A 7,265-nucleotide genomic window follows, 5' to 3' on the forward strand; every position below is an offset into this window, starting at 1 on the left:
AGCTTATATACATATATATATACATATGTGGGCATGTATGTCTGAACCAGTAAACCAATACTATCAATTACTTGGGCACACACACTTTCCAGCTACAGAAAATACTTTTCATCTGGATGTGATCTTAATTTGCTTTATACCACATGGATTTTGTTTTTTTCCCACATTTTGTAGAAAGCCTTTGAATTCGTACATGGATTCCTGGGTTTCACAGAACAGAAGAGATTGGAAGTAGAAAATATGACCAAAGACAGTTAGACTGAAAGAAGCGAGTAGTGTTTTCCTCTGCTATAGCATGACTAGTACCACATAAAACATAAGAGAAAAAAATATGCCATGCAAACTTAAATATGTTAGAGACCTTTGAGAAATAAAACATGCTGAAAAGGGTGAGAAGGAAGAAAAATGACAACAGCCCATGAATCTACTTGTATTATTCAATTATCACCATGATGTGACAACCTTTTCTTTCGGTCTTTCAAAGCTGAACTGTGGCTTCCCAACACTGTGGACTAAAGGCATGATATAACAAAAATACCTAAACTATTTTGCTTTAGTCGAAATGAGCTGTCCCCTAAAAGTGCTGCCTGCTCTCCATTGATAAGAAATGAAGTCTGGAAGACTGGTACTTATCCACCTTAGAGCTATCTATAATCATTTACTATGGATACTCTCTAAGCCAACTTTAGAAGCAGGTTGCAAATATATGTAAGTTTATACAGGAAGATTTTCATTTTGCTTATAATAATGTATGGTCACACTAGAAAGCACTAATGTGCATGGGATTGAACATTTCTTTCATTAGTACAACACAAAAAAACTAGCTAGCTATATTCTTTATTGTATTTTTTATTTATAAAATTTATTTTTCTGAATAAAAACAAATAGGAGGCAATTTCCATAACTGTCAGCACTGAAAGGTATTGATCCATGTCAAACTGTTGATCCATTTCACTTGGTCTTATTGCACATATGCTGTGGAATTAACTTAAATGAATTAGCTATTTTTCCAGTGTTTCCATGTGGACAGTCAGATGCCCAGAAAACTCGACTGCTATCAGAAGCAGCAGTATTGATAGGTCTAAATTTGCTTGGCACAAAATCCTCCAATTTGCTGAGCTCCGACACCAAGCAATGGTAGAGGCTATTTCTGCACACCAGATTTGATCTGCAGGTAAGCTGTCTGCCTGACATCTGCTTGTGAAATTGCTATGAAGGCAAGTGGGATGCAAGACTATAGTGAAGCACATACAGCTGTGCCAATGCACTATTGTCATTTCCACTTCTCTGTAAAACCACCTTGTGTGTGATACAAGGAACGGAAACAAGCTCTGAGCTTTGTAAAGACAAGTCTGCTTCTATAAGGGACCTCTATGTCATTTCTTGGGCCAGAGAGTTTTGAATCCAACATTTAAGGTTTGAAAAGAATGAAATAAATTTTACTCTTGTAGCTCACAGAATCATGAAGTCACATCCCCAACGGACAGCAGCTAGTGCATTTCTACTGACCTTGCTGGAGCCATGCTTAGGGTTCAGCTCCAAAGCTGCGTGAAAATACCCACTTCAGGCTGCTAAATTGCACTGTTAAATAACACTCTATGGTGTTCTAGAAAGTTTGGTCTAATCTAGCAATGCTTTAGTTTGAATGGCCCCAAGCAACTGAATGTTCTTCTTGACAGACCACCATAAAACTTTGATTTTTCTTTATTCCTTTTTTTTTTTCTTAATAAAAACATTACTCTGTTTACACTGCTTTGCTCTGATGGTTTATTTTTTGGGAAGAAGATTGGATGGCAGGATGTCTCTAGTTTTTTGTTTGAATATAAAAAGTACTACTTAGATGAATAAATTATACCTTGATCACCTTTGAGAGTAACCCTATATTTTATCCCTGAGTTTGAGAAACCCAATTTTTCTTCATTTGTTTGCAGTGAACAGGACAAGCAGTGGCATGTGCCAAGCAAAGACAAACAAGTGCAATAATTAAAACAGGAATAGGAGAGGATCCCACAGATGAGTGGAATTCAGTGTTGAGCACTTACAGGCACAACTTTTAGCACATGACAATAATTACAGTAATAATCAGGATTATGGGAATTATAATTTATACTAAAATAAGTTGTGCAGCCCTACCCGCCAGTATTACTGACAACTACAGGACATTCTGTAATTATAGGACAATTACAAAAACATCTGCTCTCCATGATGGAACCATTTTACTCACTCTCTATGGTGAAAAGACAATGCATAATTTATGGAGAAGACACAGGATTCTTAAGTATTGTTATTATTATCCAGTTTTTATCCACAATAGATGACTGTTTATTTTTGCATCTTAATTCCCATCCATATCACTATGCAAGGACAAATATTTCTATTTCCTACATTTCTTCTGGAAGGACATACCACAGGAGAAAAGTGAATATAGTTATGTTAGAAGAGAAAGTTAAAGCCTATTCTATTTTCCTATTCTGTTTTCTAACTTCCCATTTCAAATGTATGGAAATACCATCCTTTCTTGAACTCCTACAACTATGAAAGCATTAATATAGTACAGTATTCACACAGCTCTGTTTAAGCTTGTTTTTAGAAATTTTAAAGGTAGAAAAAGTGAAGAATAGTAATATTTACTTTTAAATCAGATAATACCAAGCTAAGAAATGTCTGAGATGATAGCTCACATTAGTCATTGTATACAGCTAATAAGTATCACTCCTTTTGTTAAACATGTCATTACAGAGTTCTCAGAACTGTCAGTTCTTTCAAAAAACAAAAACTAAAAAGCAGCCTGTTTAAAGATTGCTTTGATTTTACCAGTGATGCTTAAGGACACTGACAGGAAAGGCAATGATTTTAGACTTTATAATCTTTCCCTGCAATAACTGAGCAAAAATAAGGCTCAGGAATTGAATACCTCCAGACAGTACATTGAGGCAGAGGTAGGAGAATAATGCAAAGCTGCTGTGAAGATTTTCCAGAAAGCAACCGCAGGTTCTCCTGACACAAGGGAACCTCATGGGTCAAGTAGCTAATCAATAGCTGCTTCAGTAGACTTCATGAAAACACACTTTCTACCCATCTTATAATCACTTTTCCTAAATTAGGAACATAACTGAAGCATCCATTTGTGTCCCAAAAAAGGAAAGAAAAAGGACACTAACATATTAACACCTACTGTCCTTCCCCTCCCATTTCTTACATATGCAGGTATAATTTAGGACTCCTTAATCTCATTTCACATAACAAAACACACTTCTAATCAAACAATCTAAATAGCGGCATGAAGTAGGCTATATTGAAAAGGGATTATCAGAGGATGTGCTACAAATCATTTCTAGCATTTATAGTTACATATGAACACAAAGTATATGACTATGTACTTCCATATCAAATCTTGATAAATTTTAGTGTAATCACTACATACTTTTTAAAGACTTCATCCTTGTGTGCTTTGAATAAGTAAACTGTATACTAAAAAGAAGAAAGTCATCAAGGTTCTTGGTAACAAAGAGATATCGATTGGTATACAGCCAGAAAAAAAGTAAGCTTTTTTCTTCTATCTTTTAAAATTCTAGAATATTATTTCACTATATACACTATGACTTAAAGTAACTAACAGAGAATGCAACAGTCATTTAAACTTTAACAGTCATTCTCATGTATGCTAATTTCATGGGGGAAAAAAAAGAAAGTATTCTCTGTTCCTTTTGATTTTCTACCCAATATTATTATAAATTCTCACAGAAGTAGAGAAGGCATTTGGGTTTTTTGTCTTGGACAGAACCAGCTATCCGTATGCATCCTGAACACACCCAGTGCTGAGTGTCCATAGCCACTGGCTAAAGTGATGGCTGCCCACTTATTTTGGTACTTTATTCTACTTTCAGAAAGCTTTCTTTTCCTGATGTCTATCAAAAATAACCCTTGGGACTGTTTGGTTAGTTTAATATGAACAGCTGTTTGCAATGTTAAGATTTATCGCTTCTCATTCACCAGTTTATCATCTTTTCAAAATCCCTGATAATTGGTGAAAGGAGAAGAGACTGCCCATAGAAAATATGTCTTTCTAGAACTCATTAATTGTTGGGTAGGCTTTCTTGAAGTGCAGAAGTGTATTATTTAAATTCTGTATAAAGTTTCATCCTTGTAACTGTCTGATCCTAGCTTGAGTTCCTCCTAAATCTTACATTTACCACTGTCATATAGTGATAAGTTTATTATTTAACAATATATAAAACAAAATACCTTTTAAGAGCTTTGTATTCATTGTGATTTGATTTTACTAATGCTTCCTTCAGTTAAGTGCTTGTGTTTTGCAAGCTTAGAGCCAATGTACCTACCAACCCTCAATTTCCACTTTTCATTTTGCCTCACACAAGTAAGTGCCTAAGGCATGAATCAGGAACGAAAATCACCATATACATCTACCTTTCCAGTAAGCATCTAGAAGGAATAGTGAACCAAGATTTCATTGCAAATCCATGACTACTTTATCAGGAAATCATGACAGAATACCTGCCATAAAGGTCCATAACCTTGCCCATAAAGGTCTCAGCTGAATTAAGAGTGAGGGGGTGGGGTAACCTTGGCGCACCTGGGGAACTGGACTCAAACGAATATTTGTAATGGGATGTATAGTGCTAACTGTAATCATAATCCCTTGTATGTATTTGCCATGTCTCATACAATTGATACATGCCTTAGTGGAAAGAACGATAACAACTGTTCTAAAGAAGAATGCGAATTTAGTCACCACGGTTGAAGAAAAGAAGAAGAAGAACTTGCTGAACTGTTGGGAGGTTTTACAGCGTTGCCAAAGCCAACTCCTTGGCTATTGCGCTTTGGGTCCTTAACTATGCCTGGTGCTAGAAAACAAAAAAGGGGGAGATGTGGGAAACTGAGAAACTGTGAGAAACTGTGGGAAGGTGTTGGGGCCTTAGTAAGAATATATAGGAAAGCAGAGTTTGTGGAGAACTGGACCGACGCCTAGCAACCGAACACCTGGAGGAGAACCAATCAGCTGGGAGCCTGTAGCCAATGAGTGCTGCTCCTCAGCGCATGCCCACCTGCATGGGTATAAAGCCCTGCTACAGACAACAGCAGGGTGGAGTTGACTTCACTTCCCATAGAGGTGTTGTTCTCTCCAGCTTGTGGAGAAGGCTTTGGCACTCGCCACAAGTTAAACCACCTTCATATTAAAGTCCTGCTCACTCTGATTTGTGGAGTGAGCCTCAACATTCGAGTGACCCTCAACATCTGGTGACCCCGACGTGATCGTGCGAGAACGCGAGGGATCTTGCTGGAGAAAAGTGGATTGTGACCATGACCTGGTGAGTCAGAATGGGAATTGGCGCATCTAGAGTGGAAGTTGCTGCAACAGCAATGGAACATGATACTGTTGAACGCTTCGTAAGGCTTGCTCAAAAAACTAAGATTGAGGTCTTGAAAACCGAGCTGACTGATTTATTACTATTTTGTAAGAAGAGAAAAATCATAGAAGAAGCTTCCCAAGCATATAAATTTGAATCATGGGAGCGAGTAGGAAGAGAACTATGGGATGGTGTACAATTAGGCTCGGAGGAAGCGTGGCGCCTCACAAAGACATTTTGTCTAATATGGCCTATGTTTGAGCGGTTAGTTGCTATTGCGTTTTGGGAAGCGCTCCAGGGAGAAGAAAAGGAAAATGGGTCTGAAAGTTCTGAATGTACCAACAATACTGAGCCAATTCAGTGTAAGAAAATAGATAAGAGAAAGGTAACCTCACCTAAACAGGCATGTCCGGTAACTTTGGCGGAATGAGAAGTATGGGGGGGAGTGGATGAGTATCTCCCCCCGTGGGAGGGGGAGGAGCGACCACCCCCCACAGCACCCGAATGGGAAAAGCGACCACCTCCCACAGCACCCGAATGGGAGGGGGAAAAGCGACCAACCCCCACAGCGCCCGAAATGGAAGTGGACCCAGTTAAAGTACCGATCCCAGATGGATCAGACGATGATAATGCCGTGGTTCAAAACATGCGACAAGAACTTCGGGGACAGGCAGAGAGAATGACAGAATTATTAGAACAAATGCGGTGACTAGACGGTGGGTCCAAGGCCAGAGATGTGAAGGCAGCCTATAAGGCTGCCCATAGGGCTATAGTCGAAGGGTTGGAAAATGTAGACAAACAATTAGAGCAGTGGGAGGCATGAAAAGATACTCCTAAGATTCAAAAGAAAGCAGCTGGAGCAAGTGACCCAGCTGAAGAAGGATTGTTGCCGGAGCTCCCAGCCACTTCCACTGCAGGTGGAAGTAATGATGAGGAAATGCCACCTGTTAATCCAACATTTAATGCGGGAGCACGGTATAAAGGACTCATAGAGAATGCTCAGTTACAAGGAGAATTTGTATTTACACCACTAGCAGCTCCTGTAATAATGGGAGCCCAGGGCCCCAGGTGGGAACCTCTCGATTGGAAATTTGTTCAAGGCATACAAAAAACAGTAATGCAGTATGGGCATGACAATAAGTTGGTGAGAAATCAGGTCTCCGCCCTGTTTAAATATTCCCATATGGTACCTGCGGATAGCAGAGCGATAATGGAGCTCCTGCTTTCCTCTACCGCTTACATGCTTTGGTTAGCAAAATGGCAGGAAAGATTAGAGGAAAAACAATTGGAGAATCTAAATCGCAGTATGGATGATCCATTAAGGGTTGCCACCCTTGATCAACTGATGGGGAATGGGCGTTACCGGGCAACCGAGGCCCAGGCAGCACTCCACCCCAGGATACTACAGCAATCAAAAAATGCAGCGCTAGCCACTTTTCTTGCACTACCACAAATAGGAACGCCACAGTTGCCATACACCAAAATAACACAAAAGCCGAATGAGTCTTTTTTCAACTTTGTTGATCGGCTGAAGGAAGCCTTGGATATGGCACCTAATGTGCCTGCGGAAATGAAAGCAATATTGGCAAAGGATCTAGCAGTTCAGAACGCAAACCAAACTTGCAAGCAACTGTTAGCTACTTTGCCACCAGGAGCTTCAATTGTCCAAATGATAGAGACCTGTGCCCGAGCGCCATTGATGGAGGAAGAACAAAAAGCAAAAATACATGGTGCGGCTTTGGCCGCAGCAATTAAAGGAGAAAGGAAACATGTCCCATGAAATCTCTTGTCTTCCTTTCTAGACATTCTATGTGGTCGATTAGGACACATGAGGAGGAACTGTCCTAATAGATTCAGGATGGAAGGTACGGCCCTGAGAGGATTTAATGGGACCTG

Source organism: Tinamus guttatus, unplaced genomic scaffold (genome assembly GCF_059628265.1).
Source record: "Tinamus guttatus ecotype Peru unplaced genomic scaffold, ASM5962826v1 Tinamus_guttatus_pri_ptg001059l, whole genome shotgun sequence".
In the NCBI taxonomy this organism is placed as follows: domain Eukaryota; kingdom Metazoa; phylum Chordata; class Aves; order Tinamiformes; family Tinamidae; genus Tinamus; species Tinamus guttatus.